This window comes from Octopus sinensis, linkage group LG18 (assembly GCF_006345805.1).
Source record: "Octopus sinensis linkage group LG18, ASM634580v1, whole genome shotgun sequence".
Taxonomy (NCBI): domain Eukaryota; kingdom Metazoa; phylum Mollusca; class Cephalopoda; order Octopoda; family Octopodidae; genus Octopus; species Octopus sinensis.
Genome location: NC_043014.1, coordinates 30,869,974 through 30,897,473, shown reverse-complemented (window position 1 = coordinate 30,897,473; position 27,500 = coordinate 30,869,974). Strand labels below are relative to the sequence as shown.

The window sequence follows — 27,500 nt, the reverse complement described above, 5'->3', positions numbered from 1 at the left end:
AAAAATCACTTAAAATGGCAAAAGGAAACAGATAGAGAGCTGATTGGAAGAGTGGGGAGAATAGCATAATGAATGAGATACAAATGAAGTATTTTATTAATAATACCACAGTTTAAATAAAATATGCTTATCTTTATGTAGTATATTTTTTTAGTAACCAGAATACAAAGAAAAAAAATAGAAAAAAACATTTGTTTCCATACCTGTCTTCAAAAATGTGTGTGTTTGTGTGTGAATTTCAACTCATTTACAATTCACTTTTAACTAGCATTTTGGGACTGTTTGGTGTGTTTGTTCTGCTTTTTGTATTTTTTAAAATTACAATCAATTATATAGTTATACAACAACATCAGACAGCATTTTATATCAAACATCTTAATTCTCATGGAATACATTGTCACAATGATAAAACTGAATAATATAAAAGTTTGAAATTGAAAACATTTTCCACCGAAATTTAACCTTCTTCTGACAAGATTTTGTAATGAAATTTTCTGTGTAAGCATTCCAACTAAATTCCAAAAATAACAATTTACAGCAATTTTGTCGATATTAAGCAAATCTTAACAGAAGGTATCTACCATGAAATTATAATTTTGTTTTCTATTTAAATATAAACAATTCAAAACAAGATATTTTCCTATCTCACAACCAGAGCTGATCCTGGGTGGGCTGGTATCAAAATAACCAACTAAGTTTCTAATTTCCTCCTCCATTATCAAACTGACAGTAAATGAAGCTAAACTCCCAGCTAAAAGTAGAATATCTTTGAAAAAAAAAAAATCTAATAAAATATTTATCTATCTGTCTGTATAAGTTCGGGGGAAAGGATGGGATAATAAAAATACACTGAATTTACTAGATAGGTAGATGTGTTAATGTACATGTTTAAGACATCTTCCATCTTTTTTCTCTCTCTCATATTCAACTTCACTAATTCATCATCTAAAGAAACAACATATACTGTTTTGTAGAACATTCTTCCACTAAATCTACATAATATACAGTGATGATGAAGACAGGGACACAACCTGAACATTCGACAACCGGTCAAATTTGAAATAAATCAATAAGTCGATCGATTGGTATCATTATCCACTTTACCAAAATTTCACACAAAAGTATTAATACATACAGCAGGTTATTTCTCAATTGACATTAGAAAGTTACACAAATATATTGCATTTTTATTGTTCTTGTCAGGTATTTTTCTTAATTATTTATCTTGTCTATGAAGTTGCTCCCTCCATGACCTCCTGTTCTTGATACTAGTTTCGTTTCATTAACTATGTTTTAGAAAGGTCAAGAACACTAGACAATGTTTTAGGAAAGTGAAGGAGGAGCAAAAGAGAAATAGACAAAGAAAGTAAAATGAAAACAGAAAGAACTGAAGAAAGAAGGAATGAAAGAAATAAAGGAAAGCGTAAAGAGAAGAAATGGGAATGAAATGAAAACGGAAAACGAAAAAGAAGGAAAAAAGGCAGAAGAAATTGAAGAAATTAAAATGTAAATGGAAGGAAAGGAAAGCGGGCGAGGGGGAAACAAGTGTAAGAAAAAGTGGTGGTGAGACCAACTGTCAAAACAGAGAATGCACCTTAATATTGATTAGATGATAATAAATTGGATATTGGTTCAGTTTGACATTTTTCACTGAAAATTTTTGGTAACTAACAAAGTTTCTCATTCTCACTTCTACTACCATCTCATCATGTTAGCAACTGAGATAGATAACATTAGCTAAACAAAAATATATGTGTGTATACACCACCTATACACATAGGCAGTGTATGTAGATAGACTTTTGATTATTTAACTCCTTTGATACAAATCAATCCGAGACTGCATCTAGTTGTATACTGCAAAAATTGTCCGCTTTACACTTCACATAAAATGAAAAACCTGATCTAATAACATACAAGCAAAAATGTTTCCATTAAGATTCAGTTCTAAGCCAGTGGTTCTCAACATTGTCTTTACCTATGGACCCCTTTTGACTCCTATTTTGCTTGGTTGGACTCACATAGCCATTTCAATGTTTAAAATATTTTGAGTATTACAGAAGTATAACCAGTTTATTGCACAAATTTTTAAAAAGTCTTACGAGACCACCAAGAGTCGGACCCCAGTTGAGAAACACCTTTCCAAACGTTAGCTTAACCCATTTGTTACTTTATTTCTGTTTGCTTTTGTTTCAAATCATTTTGAAAATGACAAAGAATTTGTTAAAATAAGTTCATCACTATTACAGAGGTTTTAATTTTGATCAGTTTAAAACAAAGTTTGTATCAAAGAACCAGAGGCAGTTTTGGGTGGGTTGATATGAAAAGGATTAACGTGAACATTCATAAAAAAATTGGATATTTTCTTAAATTGCTTTAAATTCTTGATTATTTTCAAAAGTGAATCAAGCACATGAGCATTTTACTTCATCAAAAAATGTGACCATTAAAGGTTTAATATATGAGTAAGAATAGGTGAACATTTCTTGACGCCAAATCCTATTGGAATAAATATGAAATGGAAAGTTGAGAGTTATGGTTACAATTTACATCAGTAATGCATATATATACATGTACATGATCCTATATATGATAGGTTTAGCATCACTATGATAGGTATGGCTGAAAAGTTTCTGGTTTGGTCCTCCTGTGAGGTACCTTGGGCAAGTGTCTGTCCTCTACAATAGTTCTGAGAAGACCAACACCTTGTAAGTGGATTTGATAGACAGAAACTGAAACAATAGAAAACATCACATCATCATCATCATTGCTTAAAGTCGGCCTTCCATGCTGGTATGGGTGGGATAGTTTGACAGGAACCAGCCAAGTAGAAGCCTGCACCAGACTTCCATAACTATTTTGGCAGAATTTTTACAGCTGGATGCCCTTCCTAACACCAACCACTCAGCAGAGTAGACTTAGTGCTTTTTACATGGTACAAGCATACACACACACATATATATATATATATATATATATATATATATATATATACAGATATATAAGAGAAATAAGGATAAACACAGTTTATATCGAAGTTTCTACATGTTGCACTATTATGGTTGTTTGGAGCCCACAATAGATACTCATTCTAACAGAACCTCAGGAAATACTTTATTATATCAAGTACATCTACTTGTACATATAATTTCTACTATATATATATATATATATATATAATATATATATATATATATATATATATATGTATGTATGTATAGGTAGATATACACATACAAATGTGTGTGTTCCCTAGTCTTGACAATACACAATTGTTGTAAACAATCATCAGTGTCTTACAAGCGATGTTGTTCATTTCCAATGTTCCATGAAAAAGTGCTTGATTATGAGGAATATTATCTTAATTGGAAATAAGTGGGGCTTGGCAACAGAAAGGGTGTCTACCTGCAAACATTCTGCCTCAATGAAATCCATCTTATCCTTGCAAACATAGAAAAGTGAATGTTGAAAGGATCACACACACATACACACATCATACACTTTTTTATATTTACATGGGTCAGATGGAATTCACTGAAGTAGGTTTTCTACTGCTGCATGCCCTTCCTGTCACCAAAAACCTTGTCTGCTTTCATGTAAGGTAATATTTCCCTTTCACCAGACATGTTTGCACAGAACAATGGAAACAGATGATACCACATTATGACAGCAATAGTCACAACTATCACACATTAAGACAAAGAGACACAAACACACACAAGATGGGCTTCTTTCAGTTTCCATCAACCAAATCTGCCTTGGTCAACCCAGGACTATAGTGGAAGACACTTTCCCAAAGTGATGTACAATAGGGCTGAACCTACATCCATGTGGTTGGAAAGCACATTTTTTAACTACACAGTTATGCCTGCACCTTCTGACAATAATAATAATAGTTTCAAATTTTGTCACAAGGGCAGCAATTTTGGGTAAGGGGGATGAGTCAATTACATCGATTTCAGTGTTCAACTGGTACTTATTTTACTAACCCCAGAAGGCTGAAAGGCAAAGTCAACCTTGGTGGAATTTGAACTCAGGACATAGTGACAGGTGAAATAGCGCACTAACGAGTCTGCCAGCTCACCACCTTCATAATAATGAGCTCGTGGTATGCAGTAATCAGGTACACAACAATCAGTTGGAAAAAAGAATAGGAATGAAGGACAAAAAGTAGTAATAAGTCAAATAAAGAAAAACAGCAACAAGAGTCAAAAATTCAGGCACAGTACAACAAAAAAGAAAGATAAGTAAACAGTAAAAGAGCCACGAAGAGGAAATAATGTGTAAGCATGTCAGGAGTAATGTTATCGAATTTTGGGAAGCATTGAATTTTTGAAGGATGCAGTGTCCTGACGGCTAACAACAGGTGAGGGTTGTTTATTTCACACATCAACAATTCTGAACATGGATAAATGTTTCTGACAGCATGCCGCTTTACATGCATATGTGAAGAATTACACACATGTACATAAATTATGTACACACATACACAGAAATATATATAAATAAACACATAGGTAGATTATTTTTATTTCAAGGTCCACTTTTCTATGCTTGTATGGGTAAGACAGATTTTCTATGGCTGTGTGCCCTTCCTATTGCCAACCCCTCATTTCCAAGCAAGGTAATATTTCCCCTTGAGTAGACAGGCTTCATAGAAGATTGAAAACAAACAATACCTTCAATGATCATGATGCTTATTTACAAGTATTACATGTCAAAGCAAGAGGACATACAAATGCATGGGGACACACAAGAATATACACACACATATACACTCTTGGATTATATGCACTCTTCTCTCAGTATTTAAGTATATATGTACATTATATACACAGACACACACACAAAGTCTGTAAAAAAAAAGTATACTGTAAATCCTTGAGTATAGTCTGCCCTTGAGTATAATATACAGAGGATTTTTAGGGGGCTGTACCTCTGAAAAACCTAAACTTTGTGTATAATACGCACCCCTTCTCCAACTTGAGTCAAGGAGGCCTATATAAAGTCCTTGGTTTGTAAAAAATGTATACAGTAACGTCCTTTATTATTATTGTATGTATAACATAATGCAAATGTGTAGCTTTTATGTGCATTTTGTTTGCAGAAAATAGAGAAATAACAGTAATAACGTTTAATAAATTTTGATTACAGCAAGTTATGGATGATTCTTTTATGACTTCATTGCTTTCAGGCTTAGCTTAAGGTATTTTCACGCCCAACATCACAAAATGCGTCTGAATAAACATTGCCGGACAGCAAATAGAGATTTGGACATTGCTTAGAAAATAATTTTCATTTTTAACCTCGTATATAGTAAGCACTAGGGATTTTGACCTTTAAATTTTGGGGAAAAAATGCGGATTATACTCGAGGATTTTCAGTACACACTTCAGGAAAAGAAAAATCTGTATAAATATTTTAATTCACTATCACAATATGATAGGGGTACTTACACAAGTTAAATATCTATACAGATTTTTCCTTTCCTGAAGTGTGTATACATTTTTTTTTTTGCGGACTCTGTTAAAAGTAACTTTGAAGTTTTGACCATTTGAACCATTGTCATATGGCTAAAACTTCAAAATCATTGTCAACAATATTCTTGTATAAGAACAAACTTGTACACTACAAAAATATAGAGTAACCCTCTCAGACTAATGTAAAATTTTTTATATATTACGACTAAATATAAAAACAAACATTAACCTATATATATGTTCATATGTAAGTATATAACACAACAAAACAAAGAAGAGTGTAGCAAGTATCATGAGACCAACCACTCAACATAAGCTGACTTTCAATATATTTCACAGAATTTCATTCAAATACTGGAGTTCTTTTTCCACATTTTTTTTCTGCTTATCTCTGGGGGTGGGGAGCAGGGACAGTTTTACTCTAATTCCAGAACACAAAATTAAACGTATGCACTTAAAAACAGCACAAACACAATAAAGAACCAAACATACAAACAGGAATATCTAGTTTAGCTGCCCATTTCCAACCACAATTTAAAGAGAAATGCTGAAAAATGTCAAATTATACGACCCGTATGAAGCAATGGCAACCAATGAACGGGACAATTTACTTTTTATCAATATTGGTGTCATATAACAGTTGTTTGTGCATATGTAAATAAGCATACAAACATACACACACAAATGATCAGCAGCAAAGTATTTCAATCTATCGCACTGATGCACAACAAAACAACAATACAAGTGGTATTGAACATATAGCATATTAATGTGGTATTTCTTAGAGTTACATAACTAACAGAGAGTCAGGTTAATGCTTTGCTGAATAATAGGAACCTCCACAGAGTTACTCAAAATTCAAGAGGCTACAGCTAAATCTCTCTAAAACTAGACCTTATAGTCTTAGAAGGGAAGGATGCATCAGTTATTGTAGTATAAGATTATATATCATGCCTGAACAAAAGACAAGGGCTAGGCTGGAACAAATGTAATCATCTCAACTCAATTCAATCAAAGCCGACCTATTGTGAAGTAGAGCAGCTATTCTGATATATCAAAGCAATGAGAATTGTTACCCAAGAAATAATTAAGTTCAGTTAGCAAACCAAAACTGGTATCAAAGGTATCATAAACTCTTCATGTATTTGAAATATAAAACCAAGTTCCAAAATATCAAAGACGAAGACAAATATCCTCTTCCCAAAATATATGGGTAACTCTACATATAGGAAAGCATTATTAGTAACATGTAAGTAGGGCATTTACAGTCCCTTAATATTCCTATTCATAACACTTACCTGTTTTCAAAGAAAATGATTTTTATTGAACAAGTATAATACAACATGCATATATATACATTTATGTGTGTGTGTGTAGCCCACAGATGAGATCCATACATTCTCCGTATAGAAGGTACATAGTAGTGCTCAAAGGATTCAAACTTAGAGTCCGATGTCTTTACAGGGGTTCGAGTGCACATGGTAAAGAATGGTTATAAGAGGAATCAAGTTCAGCAGGTATAGAAGCAATTATGCGGATAAACAAACTAAATACATTAAATATATTAAATATAATAGTTTGGGTATGAAATACAAAATATGACTATATGTATAGATGCAAAACGAGAGAAGGCTAAAGGTGGAGACTTTCAAATATAGATATTTATATTAAAAGGTCCAACTTACATAGAATACAAACAACATAAAAAATCAAAGGGGTTGAAAAAAGCTGTTGCAAGTCCAACAGCAGTTTCTGGGGTCTTTGAGATCCATAATAATATTCATAGATGTAGTTCACTACAATATGCAGTTGTACATGATCTGATCAATAAGTATCTGGACTGCTGCCATAGTAACAAAGCTAAAGTGTGCAGAGTGAAGCCACTTGGCACAGATTGACCATGAACTCTGCTGTGTATGTGCATCAGGTTTTAATTTTCTAACTCACTTCCACTGTTTACAGCAGTGCTTTGAAGAAAGGTGTATAACATGAGATCATCACATTGGCCATGACAGAGTTGAGCAGAGAATCTGCACCAATCTGCTTGACGATACCTGCTCAGAAGCCTACACAAAATTGTCAAACATTTTTCATAGTTCTCAACACAACCAAGGAGATCTTGTGCAACTGAAACCTGAGTGTTTTTTGTTTTTTTTCACCAGCTGAAAGCAGATTTGGCACAAACTTGGCAGATATGCATCTCATGCCCAAATCTTCAGAGATAATGAACTGAACCGAAACATTTACTAATCTACACATCCTCTGATAGCTCACGGATGATGATTCAATGGTTTCCCCTCACAGCTGTACACACAACTGCAATGTTTTTCTCAGTTCTGCTGGTTGGGGTCTCCAAGAACGTTCGTCAATATTGACATTTTTGCAGCCATCTTAGAAACGTCTGAACCACTCATACACTCCTCTCCGTACACTTTCTGCAACTTGGCGTAGGCCTCTGAGCAGGTATTGCCATGACAACTTTCTATGTCATGGTCAATGCGACAATCACATGCTACACAACTTCCTTCCAAGAACTGCTGTAAACAGCGTAAGTGGGTTAGATCATTAAAACTTAGTGTGCATGCACAGCAGAGTCCAAGGTCAATCTTTGAGAAGCAGTTTCAGTCTGTGTGCTTTAGCTTCGTTACTATGGCAACAATCCAGACACTTATTGATCAAATCTGGATGCATTTAACATTGGATAAGACATATCTCTGTCATGAAAGGTAGAGAAAGTCTTATATTTCAGATCTCAATATTACATCTACTAATATTATTATGGATCTCCGAGTCCCCAGAAACAGCTGTTGGACTTATAATACCTTTCTTCCACCTCTTTAATTTTCTCTGTCATTTGTACTTTGTAAGTTGGACCTATACACCTAAAAATTCATGATCTCAAAGTTTCAACCTTTTACTTTCTCTCGTTTCCATGTACACATATAGACATATTTTGTATTTCATAACCAAACTATTACATTTAATACATTTCATGTATCTAACTTGTTTATCAGCATAATTACCTACAAATTTATGTATGTACATACATATATGTGTGTGTGTGTGTTTGTGTGTGAGTGTATTCTTTTAGATGATTCAGCCCTAAGGCTGTGGCCATGTTGGAGTACTGCATATATATATATATATATATATATATATATATGTATGCATGTAAGTACACACACATATAATACAGATATATGCATACATACACATATATCCAAATATATACATAAATACATAGACATACATATATATTTATAGATATAAATATACATACATATAGCTAAATCATAATTGCAATTGTGGCCATTGCTGGTGTCATGTAAATGGCACTTGTACCAGTGGAACGTAAATAGCACCCATTACACTCTCAGAATGGTTCACATTATGAAGGGCATCCACCCAAAGAAACCACACCAAATCAGACTGGAACCTGGTGCAGCTCTCAGGCTTACCAGTTTTCAGTCAAACCGGCTAACCCATACCAGCATGGAAAGCAGACATTAAATGATGATGATAATATATATATATATACACATACATACATATACGCACATATATAAATACATAAACAAACAGGTATATATATATATAGGTGAGCTGGCAGAAACGTTAGCACGCCGGGCGAAATGCTTAGCGGTATTTCGTCTGTGTTACGTTGTGAGTTCGAATTCCGCCGAGGTCGACTTTGCCTTTCATCCTTTCGGGGTCGATAAATCAAGTACCAGTTACGCACTGGGGTCGATGTAATCGACTTAATACCTATGTCTGTCCTTGTTTGTCCCCTCTGTGTTTAGCCCCTTGTGGGTAATAAAGAAATAGGTATATATATATATAAATGTATTTACTGTTCAAATTGACAGAAAACAAAAGATGAAGACAGGTGAGGGAACAACAATCAGGGTATTAGTTTGATGCTTGCAAAGAGAGGAACAGTCTTTGACATTTAGAGCCTATGGTCTTCACCCAAAAAGACTAAAGGGAACAAAAACAAAATGGAGAGCCAAAAAAAGTGTAGCAAATAAGCATACATGAAATATATATATATATGAGCTCACATACATATATACATGTATATATGCAAGTGCATGTGAGTGTGTGTGTGTGTATATATATATAAACAATACACATGTGGCCAGATGTTAGGGGTGATGTAGTTGCAGAAATTGTCTGACAGCCATGACTGGGTTCTCTTGCTTGTGTAGCATGGTGCAAAGTCCTGTTGCCAGGCATAGAATCTTCCAGCAGCCACCCTCCTGACTAACTCCAGGCATTTGATGAAGGCTATCATATTTAGGCTGTGGGAAGATGAAGGGAGGCATAAAGTCACCATCACTAGTGATCATCCCAAAGACCAACATACTGAATGAATGTTTGATTTTTATCACTCTCAGTACACATCCTCAAATTGATACCAAAACACCCTGAAATGTTTGCATCAGAGCTCCCAATACAAGTGCCAAGCAGTACAGCATGTCATTTGCAAATTTCTGACAGAGTGAAGACATTTCCCCTCCATATTTTAAAGAGGTCGTAGGCAAACAGGTCTTCAGGTCTGACAATACGCCATAAAGTTAAACCCATTATGAACAGAAAACCCAAGGTAAACCATGAACTGGCCTTCACCAGGAAAAAATATAGACTGCTTTACTTCTTAGAGTGAACTTCTCTGGATTTATGTTTTTTCTAAAAACGATATATATATATATATACACATACATACATTAGGATTGACATTTTCACAACCTAATAACCCTATACTGTAAATTGATGAGTAATTTCATAAAAGTCAGGAAACTAACATTTATTTTGCTTTATTTGAAAAAAAACATCACCTCCAACTTAAGAAATTGATCACCAATTTCGACCTAAATCATACAAAATTCTAGATGGGGGAGTGGGGGATTATTTCTTTATGCCTGCTCAAGTTTTTACCAAACTTGGTGTGCTGACTCAATGAAATTCAGAAATAGTATATCTAAAATTTCAGCTTTCTAGTTGAAGTAGTTTTGGAGTTATGGGCTTTTCAAACTATAATCACTAGATTCAGTATTTCCGCTGCCTTAATCCTTGTAAACGCAAGCGACATGTGAAACAAAGGTGCATTTATACATTTTTTTGCTCTATGCAGAAGTTCAAAACTAGGCTGTTTTAAGACAGAAGCATCTATAAGCATTTGATAACATACAAAATTAATAACAATACATATCCTTAACTTTATAGGTTTCATTGCAATTTTAAATAACTGTATAAGAAAAAGGGTGCTAAATGTTAGCAAATTTTTAAACATAACAAAGAATTAATACATTTTGTTAGATCAACTAAATCGAAGCTGAAGTTTCTCCTTCTTTTTACAAGTATCATAAAGATCTTGAAGGCACTTGATTGGCTGTTCTGCACTCTGATTTCTTCTGGGAAATTCCAGTTTTGCTGCTTCTCAACTCCAAAAGTTTGATTTTTGCTTGCAATTTTTTTAATATCCCTTGATCACATATTGATATAATTCCTGTCTTCATACCCTTAATTGCTTTATCTACCAAGGTACTGTCAATTCAAATAGCTGATCCCTCCATTGGGTTGACATTTGGCAGACTCTCTTTCTCCCATTCATTCACTTCATTTAGCAACCTTTCATGGTGGCATTTCCAAGTATCTCACCTTGCAGCCTCATTAAATGCAAGCGAACCATCATCCATTCGGACACATGTCTCTATGACATCACAATTCTCTCTCTCACACTGTCCTGCAACACAAAACACTTCAAGTCTTGGTTCTCATGACGCAGAACATTGGCAAATTTTTTGTATCTGCTTCCCCTCTGGCTAAGTAAACCTGTCTCCTAGCTTCCCTTCTGGCAATCTAATACAATACCCAGCTACCACTGTTCTTCAAGTCCTTCCATATCTGTTTCTTTTCCCTAATGGACCTGTCAACAACACTGTTCCACCACCACATTACCCTGTGTCAAGAAGAGACTTTGCACCATCCACAGATCTGGTCAGTAGCCCTCAACAGGTTGTCCTGTATAAACCTCCAGTTGTCTTCCACAGCAAGTGATGCTATATGCCCCTCTGTTTCATCATAAGCATTGAGTGATATCCACTTGCAGGATCCTAAAGCTTTCAGACCCTTCTCTATGCTGGTTGTCTTCTGGGCATCGATTTAGCCCTGATCCTGAAGTCACTAACTACTATTCTATGTTGAGGGGTGCATTCTTCAGCTGGGAAAGTTTTGGCATTTATAAGTAGCCATCTTTCTCGTTTCTCATTGCTCACACGTGACCATCGTCCATCTTTCTTTTCTTTCAGGGCTGTCCTAAAGGCTGGACGTATCCGGAAATATGCTGTGCTTCAGAAGACCCAGCAAGCCAAATGAGACCATAACCTTGTGGCCTATGCCAGGGGTGTAACCAGCCCACTTATGCGTACCTTTCCTTCTTTGGATACTAAACTCTGCTTGCGAAGACCTGTAGAGGCAAGTAAAATCGAAATTGAAATCAAATTCGATGAGTGGCATCCATGCTAGAGGAGTGCTAAGAGCACCATCTGAGTGTGATCATTGCCAGAGCAGCTAACTGGCTTCAGTGTCAGTGGCAGGTAAAAAGCACCATTCGAGCCTGATCATACTAGCACTTGTGTCACCATACTAGCACTTGTGTCACCAAACTAGCACTTGTGCTGGTGGCACGTGAAAAACATTCAAGCAAGGTTGTTGCCAGTGCCGCTGGACTGGCTCCTGTGCAGGTGGCACATAAAAAAACACCATTTGAGTGTGGCTGTTGCATGTACCGCCTGACTGGCCCTCGTGCCAGTGGCACGTAAAAGCATCCACTACACTCTCAGAGTGGTTGGCGTTAGGAAGGGCATCAAGTTGTAGAAACTCTATCAGATCAAGATTGGAGCCTGGTGCAGCCATCTGGTTTGCCAGTCCTCAGTCAAATTGTCCAACTCATGCTAGCATGGAAAGCGGACGTTAAACGATGATGATGATATATATAAAGATACATATATATACACATATATGACTGCTGTTTTTCCTGATCTGCACATAAACTATCAAAACCTGAATTGGCTGTGCAAAAGAGCCATATTAGCTCCCAAAAACACATTTGTTGCGAAACTCAATAAAGACCTACTGCAAAGCCCTTCTGGAAACCTTCACACCTACAAGTCTGTGGACACTCTTGTGGACCAAGAAGACGCCGTTAATTTTCCCACAGAATTCCTCAATTCCTTGGACTCCTCCAGACTACCACCTCATCAATTGCACCTCAAAATTGGAGCTCCATTCATGCTGTTGAGGAACCTGGAGTCACTATGTCTGTGCAACGGAATGCAGTTAGTGGTAAAAAATGTGCCGCCTCAGGCTTTTCATCCTGTTGTTACTACTTTATTTATGGTCTATGGGAAAAATCACTTCTTCCTCAATGTCAATTTTTGCAACTTAACGCAAACAATATTCACTGAGATGTACAAAACAAAAAATGGTAGAACCTATTAAGACCATTGCAAAGTATTTAATACCCAAGCAACACTGGGTACTCCTGCTAGTCATACATACATATATATATATATTTACATGCATACACATAGACACAGAAACATATACATACTTGGATATACAGATATACATGTGTGTGTGTGTGTATATATATATATATATATATACACCTATCTAGACATATATATACACACACACACACATATATACATACCATATAGATGGATATCTATATATATACATATACAGACATATATCTGTGTATAGATAACCAACACACAAACGTGTCCACATATATATGTATATATATATATATATATATATATATATATATACATGTAAGCTGGCATCATGAAGGGCAGCTAGCTGTAGAAATGAAGGCATAGCTGACACTGGAGCATGACTTAGCCTTGCAGCTCCTCACATTTTGTCAAACCATGAAACCCAAGGAAGCATAGACAACAGACATATGATGATGATATATGCATACACACATAAACATACATGTGTGTGTGTGTGTGTGTCTGTGTATGTATGTAGATAGACAAACAGACAGACAGATAGATGTATGGATATATGGAAAGAAGGGGTGTATTTCCTTGAAAGAAAAAAATATAGGCGAATTTGTTTTTGAAAGTTCATCTGAATTTCAAAATATTTTCATTCTTTTTAAATAAATTTATTTACATACATACCAAACTATTTTCAACAATCTTTTGTTAATCAATGGTATAAATGTATATAAAACAATGAGATTTAAAAATTTTTCAATTGTGAAGTAGAAAACATGTTTAAATGATAAAATGTTTACAAAATTCAAGCCCCTGGTCACAAAATTTTCCAAGCCCTGTAGACATCGGAAAAAACAATCACACACAAACTGTAAGAAAAAAAAAACCCTGTTTTTTTACTCTCTTCTTTTCTTATTTCTCTCTCTAAACTCAATAATACCGAACTTTTAATAATCTACATTTTTCATATTCTTCACCAATCATTTATGGTATTATCTACCCCTGTCATTGAATTTTGTGAATAATTTATCATTTAAACTGGTTTTCTAATTCGCAATTTTAAAAATCCCATTGTTTTATATATGTTTATACCATTGATAAGTAAAATTTTGTTGTAACTGGTTTGGTATATGTGTAAATAAATTTATTTAAAAACAATTACAAGCTTTTCAAATTCAGGTGCATTTTCAAAAAAAATTCTGCCATATATATATATATATATATATATATATATATATATATCATCATCATCATCGTTTAATGTCCGTTTTCCATGCTAGCATGGGTTGGACGGTTCGACTGGGGTCTTGGGAGCCAAGAGGCTGCACCAGACTCCAATCTGATCTGGAAGTGTTTTTCTACAGCTGGATGCCCTTCCTAATGCCAACCACTTGATGATCGTAGTGGGTGCTTTTTACATGTCACCAGCACAGGGGCCAGAGGAGGCTGGCAAACGGCCACAATCAGTTGGTGCTTTTTACATGTCCTCGACATGGATATATATATATATATATATATACATCATCATTTAATGTCTGTTGTCCTTGCTGGCATGGGTTGGATGGTTTGACTTAAGCTGAGGAGCTGCACAAACACACACACATATATATATATATACATACACGCTTGTACACACACACACACACATATATATATACATACACGCTTGTACACACACACACACACACATATATATATACATACATACACACTTGTACACACACACACACACTTGTACACACACACACACATATATATATATATATATATACATACACACATACAAACACACACACATGTATATATACATGTACACAATATCCATTCATAAATACACACAGAAACATACCTAACCATTTGCCAGGCATCTGATTACCTACCAATAAGTTGAACAGACAAGCCAGATATATTTTGTATTACCTTGAAATGGCATATGTTACTGGTCTCTAATATTAAGATATTTCATGATGAAAAATGAACCACTCTACACATTTATGTGATCAGCAACTTCAAAATCAGAGCTAAATTGACTATAAGACACAAAACAACCTTAAGCAGGAAGACATGGAGAATGAAATTCTATCAGCTGGACAGCAGTTTTAATAAGTACTAAATAAATAGTCAAGAAAAATAAGTACTTAATATTCAGAAAACTGCCCTCACGGCAGTTTTTTACAGGAATTTGTCGTGTTTGCATTTCTCCCAATATACACACACAATCTTTTCTTTATTTTTGCAAATATCAAATGATATCTGCAAAGCAATTTTGATATGATAGATATAGTGTAAACATTTTCTGAAATGTTCTCAAAGTATCTCAAAGAAAATCTTTGAAACCACTTGTTTTGAAGAAAGAGAGAGAGAGAACAGAGTGAAAGTAACAACTGTGCTGGGAAATAAAGAATTAAGTGAAATGACAAGGCAAAGGTTACAAATGAAGTTTGTGAGACAGAGAAGAGACAAAGACTGAAAGGTGGAATGCGGCAAAAAAGAAAGAAAAGAACACAAAGTCAGTTTAAACAAAGACAATAATTCAAGGGTTTCATTTTCAAAGGACTATGGTTAACACAACTGTCCAGAATGAAATAATACTTCTATGTAATTTTAATACATTAGATATTGTAAAAATTTCCACAGATATTCTTAAGGTATCTTAAAGAAAAGCTTTTCTTTTAATGGAAACAATTGAAGAGAGAGGGGGACATATTGTTACAGTGAATATGAATAATTTAATGAAAACCATTAAATATAAAGAGAGAAAGAGAGAGAGGTTTGTTGCAGTGAATAAAAATTAGCTTTGTGATTGAGGAGTGTACTTGAATCTTCAATAAAAGAATTTAGAAAATCTTATTTTAATCAAAAATATACATTAAAATTGGAATTTATAAGAATATTTTTAGACATGGTAGGCTTACATAGTTTCAACTAATAAATAAGCAGCTTTCTTTATTGTAGTATAGACATATAAGCATCAACTTAGTGTTTCTGGGAAACCACTTTCAGCAAACCACATACAAAATGCAGATGGAGCAATATTCCAGCCAGACAGAAGGTAACGTAGTGGATTGATACAAAAGATAGAGTTCTGAAAACTAATTGGCAGATATGGATAGATTTGGGGAAGCAGAGAAGCAAGGAAACCTAAATATCAGATATACATAGTTAGGAGAGAAAATGAAAGCAAGAGGCTTCCAAATCTTTTGCAATAACAGAAACCGAAGCATGTGGTGCTCCAAACTGCAAAACAATGCATTAGGCTCATCAAGACATAGGGCAAAAATATGCATGGAATGTTATGTATGCATTCCATTCACTAAAATTCAAGAAAAAAGAGGCATAGAAATGTTACAAGAGGTTGCTGAATGAGTATGTGTGGGACAGAGAAGTTCTGCTTGAAGTAGCCTCAAGAGAGAGAACATCTGTATGATCAGAAACGTAAACATAGGAATCTAGAGAAAGTGGCTGTAGAATTAGGGACACTCACACACTACAAATATTCAAAGAAGGTTGCATGTTATTGCTGAATGAGTATGTGTGGCACAGAGAAGTTCTGCTTGAAGTAGCCTCAAGAGAGAGAACATCTGTATGATCGGAAACGTAAACATAGGAATCTAGAGAAAGTGGCTGTAGAATTAGGGACACTCACACACTACAAATATTCAAAGAAGGTTGCATGTTATTATGCACATAGTCAAGTATAACAGAGAGGTGTTACAGTCACAGTCTTCATCAACTGCTAGAAGATAGGAGATACTTGAGAAAGAACTAAAGAGGCACCAAACCAATGGACTGAGTAATTGAAAAAGTTATAGCACAAGTGATAAGAAAAAGAATTAGCATTTAAACCAGCCAAACTTGGCCTAAATATTCAACTAATTTTATATTTAAAAAAGACAGATCTAGCCCATCACATCATTGAAATCTCGAAGCTATGAGACAAATACTTGATTAATTCAAAACAGTGTGAATAAATAAGCATTACATTTCACAAAATAATCTGAATGCTAAAGGGTTAAATGAGGTGCAGCTCAGATTTGTATCCAAGTGGGGTGTCCCTCTTCCTAGTGAGATAACTACATTAGTTCTTGGCTAAAATAAAGCCACTATTCCTGGCATTTGTCAACCTAGTAAGCCTTTGACAAGATACTTTATTCTCTTCTCTGGCAGTCACTAAGAAATCTAGAAACAAATGGCTTGTGAGTGGCATGGAAACCTTGTACAGAGACCTTATCAGCCAGGTGGAAAGTTAGTAACAAGATTAGCATAAAATTTAGTATGGAAGTAGATGTCCACCAGGGCTCAGTTTCCCATCATTTATTACAGAACAAAGTCGTTTACATCCAGTCGTCTTTGGAATTTCATGTAAGCTAAAAGAAATATAGAAGAAATTCTAAACATGGAAGTAAACCCTCAAATCATAAAGCCTAAATATAAATTTTGAAGACAGAATTTCTAGCAAGCAGGGGAATAGGACTCCACTGCCATCAAGGAGATTGCTATGCCCCAATATTTTGAAAAAAAGTAAGGAACTCTGAACTGCATGGCACATGCAAAATTTCAGTACACAATAGATGACATGACACCATAGGCAGGCCAGCAGAGTAGAAAGATCTCAGAGGAAGCAGATGTTAGCAATAAGAGAAGTCATGAAATGAATTCTTTCGAATATTCATACAGTGAAAGTGATTGTTCAAAAATATAGGGGTAAAATTCTGAAAGCCATTGTTTCTGCTGGCAACAAGTCAGTTCACTTTCTAAGGGAAAAGCAGAGTACAAAGTGTGGTGTCACTTGGTTGTAAAACATGGGCATTGAATGTGAAAGATATATTAAAGCAAGAAAGAAGTGATACAAAACATGCTCCACTGGAGATGTAATGTTAGTGTACACGAACACAAATGAATTGTAAGAAAAACTATATATAAAAAGAATACGATGGTATGCAAGAAAGAAAATGCACTGGCACAGACATGTAGAATACATATAATGGATGACATTTGAGTAAAGAAGTGTTGAGTAATCCAAATAGAAGGAACTTGTGGCGGAAAAAGACCAAGGACGACACAGGAACAAGCAGTGAAATCTAATCTCAAAAAGCTGAACCTCTTGAGAAAGAATATAAAAGACCACAAAAAATAGCAAGTTATTGTGTTAGAAAAGATTCTCCCAACCTATGCAAGCCAGGAAAAGCTGATGCAAAAGTGATCAGGGGGATAACCATGTATACATTATTGATTACACATAGAAATGACACATACACAAAGTTTTATTTTTTCACATATATCTTTTTGAAAGTCTTCAGTGGTGCCTTTTATGAACTATGGATTATAGAACTAATCAAAATCATCATCATCATTTAAAGTCCATGTTCTATGCTGGCATGATTTGGGCAGTTTGAAGGATCCAATGGGTCTGAGGACTGCATTGTGCTTCAATGTCTACTTTGATATGGTTTCTATAGCTGGATACCCTTCCTAATACCAACTATTTCACAGTGTACTGGCTGCAGTTTTTCATGGCACCAACACTAGTGAAGTTGTCGAGCAGCTTGCAAGACTAAGATGCCTTTCAATTAAGTGGCACTACAGTAGAAGGGAAGGGGTGGCTTTATGCTAGGAGATGAAGGAATAAAGTTTGAGAGAAGGGACCAGAAGAAAACAAATTTCTTGCTGTAGGGGAGCTACATGGTTAATAACGAAATAGAGTGTTAGAGCGGCTAAGGTGGAGATAGAAAAAGATAAATATAGTGAAGAGATGTAAGGGTGCACACTCAAGATACAAGGGATGTAGAAATAAGTGTAGGTAGAACAGGGAGTGTGGCTGAATAGAAGTTGCAAGAATATGGGTGAGTGAAAGATGGTTAGATGGGAATATGAGCAAAGAGGTGAATATAATGATGAGCAACAAAGGAGGTGAACATACTGTAGAACAAGTTTTGAAGGATGATAATAAGGGAAGGTAAGGAAGAATAGTAAAGTGGTAGATGAAGTGAATGGTGGAAAGAAATACAAGTTAGAGGTGAGAAGACAACTGGTAGCATAGAAAAAAATGAAAATATAGAATGGGGAGGGATAAAGACCAGCAAGATCATAATATTGTCACTTCAAAAATTCATTAAATTATTTTTTTTTTTAACTGAATATAGGTAAATATCTGTGTTGATAAAGATTGTGATAATGTTCTAGAGACAGCCATAATATTGTTTTACAACATAGAGGGAACACTCTCTCAAAAATATAGATTTCTTCAAGTCATAACTCAAAATAATGCTTGCTGCAAAGAAATCTGCTTCTGGCATTGCCTCCATCATACAGGGAAGCACTTAGGACAAGAATTATCTTAATTCCCATATGATTTCAATTGCAAGTTTATGCTACCTCATTCAATCACACTATGAAAGACAGTGGATTGGCAGAATTTGTACAGTATGTCTCCTTATGTTGGATCCTGCCTTTGTGGAGCAAGTGGGAAGGGCACAAAAATAAGTACTAATTGAAACTTGGCAATATGATCGACTATGTCCTATCATAAAACTGAGGCCTTGTACTTATGTCAAAAATCAATATCATTACATAATAAACCAACATTTCAGATCTGAAATACCTCCACATTGAAAAGATTAATTTGACCAGATCTCAGCTTCCTTTCAATAGAATTATTCTAAAAGACAATATCAGTTATCATTTTAATACTTTGGAAAGGTATGCACTGAACTTTTCAGTTGAGAGCTTTGAGAGGTTTCATCCCAACGTCTGATTTTCATTTTGGCTTCCCTTTTCTTTCCATCCTCCATGTTCTGGTCCTACTCAAAATGGCTTGGAGTAGAATAGAGAGGCTACACACATGCAAGAGATATGTGTAAAATAGAGGAAGAAGTGTGTGACTGAGTGTAAATGAGTTAGTGTGTGAATATACTAGCATGTATGAATGTATCATTGAGTATATTTCCAATTGCAGGTGTGTGTGAGAGTGAGAGAGTAAGTATATGAGTATTTGTGAAAGCATATCTATATGAGAGAGTGTGCATGAATGCATGCTAGTGTCAGAGAATGAATGAATGCAAATGAGCTAATATGGGTGAGTTAGGGCATTATGTTACTATGAGTGACTGTTAGTGATTGAGTGTTAATATGTTAGCGAATATAAGTGTGTTATTAGTGTATGTGAAAGAGTACAAGTGTGACAGTGAATGCAAGAATGTTACACATGTATGAGTGAATGTGTAAGTGCGTTTGAGTGTGGGTAAGTGCATTAGAGTACGTGGGTGAGCAATTTAATGTGAGTGGGTAATCGCGTTAGGAGGTGAGCTGAATGCATGTGTGTGTGAAGGAATGAGTATGTATGTGAGTACCCACGTGCATTAACATATGTGGGAGAGTGCGATAGAGTATGAGTGTGCTTGCGATAGTGTGGGTGCGTGCCCGTTTACATTAATATGGGAGAATGCGTTAGAATATGTGGGTGCCCGCGTTCATGAGCTTGTGTGGGTGAGTGCATCAGTGTGTGGGTGAGTACGTTAGTGTTAGGAGAATTGCATTAGTGGGAGTGTGTTTATGTGTTGAATATTGTGCGAATGTGTGAATGAGTGTTAGTGTTGCTTTGCATTATGCAACAAAAATTTTTCCATTCTCCACCTTCCAGTCTTGTATGGTTGTCAGAGTGGGCAGCAAATTCGTGTAGTGTAATATTCAGCTTCATCTTAAACCGAAATAAAGACTTGATTATAGTGCAATCTCGGCGTTGAAGACAAAAAAGTCCATACCACTATCTCACACACACACACACACATACAGCATAACGATAGACTTTTCCACTGATGAGTTTTTGTGACGAAAAGGAAGCAGCCAAGTTGCGACATTCATTCGGTCTTTTCCAAAGACACTAAACAGATATTAGTAGCATAACATACACAAACCTACATTACAAAAAAAAAAAAAAGAAGAATCCAACTATTTAAATATTATTTCAAACTACTTTTTTAAAAAATTGTCATCAAAGAAATTACCGAAAAACAAGCAATGACATCCAAGCACGAGTCCATTATTAAATTGTTTGACCTCGCTAGGTGGTTAAAACGGAAGAACTCTAGTTATGGTGATAGTTGTAACTGTTTTGAGAAGTTATTTTGTACTGCGTTGTGGGGTTGTTTTTTGTTTTCTTTTCCTTTTTTCCACACACACTCTTTTTACGTAACGTTTTTATTTTTACTTCGCCACACTAACACGGGTAAGGAAGAACAAAGAGAAGGAGGAGAAAAAGATGAGAAAGGTGTTAGAAAGAGAAAGAGGGGTAAGGGAGAAAAAGATTTCTTCGCTCACAACATAAAAGTGTCTACACCCAAGCCAGCCAGAACCATTACACAGAATCACTCTAAGCGACAAAGATGAACCACTTTTCCTCTCATTAAACGGTTGTTATCCCGCCCCCAACTCAAAGACACAAGGCGGGGTGGGAGGATGAAAAAAGAAAAAGTACGATGCACTGAATTAGATGCGTTAGGGAGTGGGGGTACCTCAGTGTCAGGAGATGAACCTGCAAGTGCATAAGAACTTGTCGGCGCGCATATTTAATATTATAAATTCATAGGTTATGTAACAAATATTAAATTACTGTTTTTAATTTTCACCCGTAAACCGCCTTTTTTATGGGTTTCAGAGATACTGACAAGAGGCTATTTCAACTTATAATGAAGGCAAAAATAGTGCCCACGAGCGAGAGATACCCCACCCCTGGATTAAACGATAGGGGTAGATAGAGCGAAGCAGTACGAGGAGGTTAAAAGTATCTAAGGCTGACGAACAATTATTTTAATAAACCCCTAACAACTACAAACACACAGATTTTCTTTCTTTTTTTCAAATTACAACACAGCTTACCTGACCTGTGAAGTCCAAATAGTAGAATTTTTTAAAAATTTTCTTTGGACATATTGCAAAACTAGATTTACTTAAAATCTCCAAAAGACTTCAACTTTGGCTTTTTCGCAAAATTTTCAAAAATTTATGTCCAGTTATTTTCTTTCTTTATGTTTTCAACAACATTTTTTTTTCTTTCTTTTTTGTTCGTTTTGTCCAGTAATTTGTTTTCTTTCCCACTAACCCACCAGCTGCAAAATCTGCGGACAGAAATCATATTGGTATCGATTGTTCTAGCAGCACAGTGCGCGTGTGTATGTGACATCATCGTTATTATTTTAACTTTATGTAGCCTTGTAGTTGTTTGTTCCTTTTCTTCTTCCAGACTTTTCCCCACCTTCTTTAGAAAAGAAAACAATCAACGAAGAGGCAACAACGATAACAACGATAGAAAATAAATCAGTCAAACAGATATTCGTTGTATAATAGACACTCCGGAACCCCTCACTTTTTTTTTGTGTGTGTGTGAAAGAGAGAGAAAGAGGTAAGAAATAGATCGACTTGAAAACAAGTAAAAAAAAAAAAAAATGGTTATTCCGAGTTTTAACTTTTAACACTTGTTGTATCTGTTCTGTTTCTTAATTTTTTTTTACTGTGTGCAAGAAAAGGGGGACTGGTTGTCCGAACAAAACAGTAATGCCAAATTAAAACTGGTTAGAAACAAGATCGAACGGAATTACAATCGAACTTAAAAGTGATAAATTTATAATTGGTGTAGTAAAAAGAACATGTGTTGAGGCATGTGTAATAGTTTCTTTTCTACGTTTGTTTGTTTAGTTGTTTTTTTAACTTACGTGTAAATAAAATTTTAAAAATAAAATAATTAAAACTGATGCGAAGGACAGGTTGTGTGTGAAAGGGGAAAAAAATTTTTCATCGAAAATGCAGCTACGAACGTAGCAGGTTGAAAACAGCGGCCAACTTGATACAATTACAGATTACGCAATTGATCAGACGGAGATGGGGGAAGAGAAATGGTGGTGCGCGAGTGAGATCGGGAGAAAGAGAGAGAGTAGGAGAAAAGCGAAGGAGGAAGGAGGTGATTAGACAGAAGTTATAACACGACAGTAAGAGAGAGATGGTGGGGGGGAGTTAAAAACTACGAACGGTAAAAGAAGACGGATGAATGAAATAGAGAGAGTGAGGAGGAAAGTTATAAAGGGGAAGAGAGGGTGGATAGAGAAAAATAAGATGTTAGTGAGAGGGGAAGACAAACGTAGACAGAGCATTGATATATAAAATAGGAGGGAGAGAGTGAGTGAGTGAAGGTGGCAACAGTGAAGAAAAATTGGAAAGACGGAGGGGGGAGGCGTGAAGGTGGCAACTGTGAGGAGACATAGGAGAAACGGAGGGAGGGAGTGAAGGTGAAAAGACATCGGAGGGAGGGAGAGAGAGAGAGTGAAGGTACCGACTGTGAGAAGACATTGGAGAGATGGGAGGAGTAAGGGAAAAGAGTGGAATGAATGGAGGCGGAGAAGGAGAAATGAGAAAACAAAAAAAGAGGTAGGGGAGAAAATATGAACAGACAGAAGAGAGGTGGGGGAGTGGAGAAAAGAGTTTTAAAGGAAAATTAGAGGATGGATCAGAGGAAGGAGGAGGTGACAGTACTGAAAAAACAGAGGAGAGGGGGAGAAAGAGGAGGGAGCAAGACAGGAAAGGTGGGGGGGAACATAGTGAAGTAATTCATAGAGTAAGAGGGCAGAACAGAAACAGAAAACGGGACTGAGAGGGACGGGAGAGAAGGAGGATAAAGGGAGAAAAGGCAAATAAAAGATGAGAGAAAAAAGACGCAGGGACAGGCGTGGTTGTGTGGTAAGATCTCTGCATCCCAGCTACATGGTCCCGAGTTCAGTCCCACCTTAGGCTATTTGTCATCAGCTATAGCCGCAAGCCTGAGTGGATATGTTACACAGAAACTGAAAGAAGTCCATCGTGTGTGTGTGTGTGTCCAAGTGTGCTTAACAATCGGTGTTGGTTTGTTTGTGCCCTCGTAACATCGCGGTTCGGAAAGACACCAATAGAATAAGTACCAGGATCGATTTGTTCGACTAAACCTTTCGATGCGGTGCACCAGCATGACCATAGTCCAAAGACAGAAACAAGTATAGGAGAAAAGAGAAAAGTTGTGGGAAGCGGTATAGGGGTCCAGACTAAATGAACATCGAAACAAAAGTAAAAGAGAAGAAATCTACTTGGTGTAATATATATATATATATATATATATATATATATATTATATATATATATATATATATATATAATAAGATTGATATATCAAAGAGATTTCAAAGAAAAAATTTCTGTCTCTTATTTGTAAGTCGGAGGATAGCATCCTCCTAAAAGCAGAAGTCTAGAAAATAGTCACAATAATCATGGACACCACCTTTCCTCTGAATTGAGAGAGAGAGAGAAAGGCAGACAGACAGTGTGTGTGTGTCATTAGACTACGGTTATGATGAGGCGCCACCTCCATGGATTTTTTTTTAGTCGATCTCAGTAATCATTTCTGTCTGGTAATAATTTCCTTGTTAATCTCTACTTTTCGAATTACTATGTTACAAGCGACACATACAACATCGGTTAAAGGTGTAAACACACACACACACACACATTTGTTCCCTCACCTGTCATCACCTTTTGTTTTCTATAAACTGGAACTACACGCGCACACACACACACCACACACACACACACACACATACACACAAACACATCCTCATGAAGCTAAAGTAAGTTTATCGAATAAAATACGTGTGAAACTATGTACAAATCATTTACCGAAACAGATATAGAAAAAGAGAGAGAATGTGAACTTGGTTTTTATGGAAAACTAGTCTCGTCTAGTCTACCGTCTTCTTCAGGACTAAGGTTATATTTTCCCCAACAGGTAAAGTGACGTCAAAGTATGTCGTCGGATCTCTGTATTCAACAAGTTATTCCGCATGGCACTACGTAACTTGGTCTCCAGAAAGAGGTCTCTATCTTAGAGGAAAATATTGGACAATGTAGTTCTTGATACACAAAAAGACGGAATGATCAAAGGTGCATTTAATTGGGGCGACTAGGTAGAAATAGGTGCCGAATTTTCGTCACATCACGTTTCTATCCTAAATTAGAAAACATAACACGAAATAACACACACACACATATATACATATATATATATATATATATAAACTAGGTGAAAACCGACAGGAGAGCGATGACTGTTTCTCCAAGTAAATATAATTTGTGTCCAAATAAGCACACATTTGGGCGTACAAACATGAAAGAAAATGCTCCTAGTTTATCACTTCTTGTTTTTTAAACGCCTGAATGAACGCAATTATCATTATTTTTATCATTATGGCCGGGTTCCAACCCGGGCCGTAGCAACAAAGTCCATCCGACACACTCCTCGGTTCAACACCACCTCCTCGAGGTCCTGGAAACATCCCAAGTCAGTGTCTGCGATTAAGTTGTCGATGTGTGACGACGTTTTGCTCTTCGTGCATCACCATGAAGAGGGTTCCACAAAACTAATTTGGATGCTTCCAGTTCAGGGTGGAGCACGCACCGACCACAGAGTCGCAGCCATCTTTGCTTGATCTTCTGGCTAACTTTCTCCATAAAGGCATTCGTTTGTCATATGTCAGCACCATTTCACATTTAGAACCAAATGCGTACGTGTGTGCACGCAGGATAAACAGAGGGGTTTCAAATCCGCGTTAGACTATCAACTGTTGTCTCTACTCGGGACACTTGTGGTCAGTCTACACAACTGTCGACATGAAATAGAAACTAAATCATCTAGGAAGGTCACTGTATACCACGAGAAGAAAGGTGTCTGGCATTCGCTTCATGCAAAGAAACACTAGCAGGACGACCAGCCTTAGAAGTAATGCTTTTGATAAATTTCTGATTAATCTAGTCAGTCTTAACTGAGCAGACTCTTCGTCGAATGTCAACCACTTATGACAATGTTTGATGTTTTTTCTTTCTCTCTTTCTAAATCAAGCTTTGTCCCAAAGTATTAGAAAGGTTCGCGTGCAGAGAGCATAATTTCACAAGGAGTATATATATCTTTCATATAAAGGCTGGGCGAAATGCGTAGCCGTATTTCGTCTGCCGCTACGTTCTGAGTTCAAATACCGCCGAGGTCGACTTTGCCTTTCATCCTTTCGGGGTCGATTAAATAAGTACCAGTTACTGGGGTCGATATAATCGACTTAATCCGTTTGTCTGTCCTTGTTTGTCCTCTCTGTGTTTAGCCCCTTGTGGGCAATAAAGAAATATATATATATCTTTCATATTTCACTTGACTAAAACACCAAGTAACTACTTGGTGTTTTAGTCAAACGAAATGAACCCAGTAATTGTCTTTTATAAACCTGGTACTTATTCTACCAGTGTCTTAAACCGAACCGCTAAGTCACGGGGACGTAAACAAACCAACACCGGTTGTGAAGCGGTAGTAGGAGACCAAGACGACCACACAAACTTCTTGTCAAACAAACACACCTGTGTGTGTGTGTGTTGAAGGCATTACTTTTGGCGTGTCTTTTCCATTTCAAATAGTTACGTGGTGATCTGAAAGAAATTTGGCCAAGTTGTGACACCCGCAATTAGCTCGTGACGTCATTTTCAGGCGCGCGTGTGTGTGTATGCATGTGTATGCGCGCGCACATGCACACACACACTCGTGGGGGTTCTTTCGAAGTTTGCACATATAACATGGCGGACAAAGTGGAAGATAAAACAAATTACCGGCAACTAATCGGCAAGCATTCAATTGATAGACATCAACAATACATAGGAATACAGCAGCAAAGGTCATGGAGTCACATGAAAAGTAAATATCTACCATGAATAAATGTTTTTTTTAGGCAATCACATTAAAAGAACGTTTTCATATTGGTAGTCACCAATATTCTATAGTCCAGTTTAATAGTTAAATGAAATAAAATGAAACGAATTTTACGCAAAATCTGATTCTACAATCATCATTTGTTACACCAGTTATCTATTGAAGGAAATTTCATTGCTCATTGTTAACAATTTAAGCGCAGGCGTTGACTGTGTGCTTTCCTACCACATCCTTCCCGGTTCAAACTCACTGTGACGCCTTGGGCAAGTATCTTCTACTATAGCTCCGGGCTGGCTAAAGTCTTGTGAGTGTATTAAATAGACGGAAACTGAAAGAAGCCCATCGTGTGTGTGTGTTATACACACTTCTGTGTCTTTGTGATTGTCCCCCACCACCGCTTGATAACCAGTTTTGGTTTGTTTTCGTCCCCGTAACTTACCGATTCGGCATTAGATATCGATAGAATAAGTACCAAGCTTAAAAAAGAAAACATAAGCACTAGCGACGAGGCGGTGTCCCAGTATGACTGCAGTCCAATGACTGAAGCAAGTAAGACGTTAAAAAAAGATAAACTAAATCCAGCAAAATCTGATTTTACAATTATCATTTGTTGCATCAGTTATCTATCTATGACTGTTATTTCATTACTCAGTATTAAAGAGTTTATATCTTCCACAATAATTCAGTGCAATTTGTTTCACTGCGTACGCCATATCATACGTAGAAAAGTCGCCGCGCGCGCACTTCG

The 27,500-nt window shown here is 36.2% G+C and overlaps 1 protein-coding gene and 1 long non-coding RNA gene across 4 annotated transcripts in view; one reads left to right on the top strand and one right to left on the bottom strand.

Annotated features, from left to right (window-relative positions):
• Positions 1–27,500, bottom strand: part of LOC115221702 (DNA-directed RNA polymerases I, II, and III subunit RPABC3) — a 373,348-nt gene that overhangs the window by 301,821 nt on the left and 44,027 nt on the right. The gene's annotated exons all lie outside the window — the stretch shown is intronic.
• LOC118766961 overlaps positions 21,750–27,500 on the top strand; it is a 16,773-nt gene continuing 11,022 nt past the window's right edge. The window contains exon 1 of the long non-coding RNA XR_005002880.1: positions 21,750–22,363. This is a non-coding gene — a long non-coding RNA (uncharacterized LOC118766961). The remainder of the gene's footprint in view (positions 22,364–27,500) is intronic.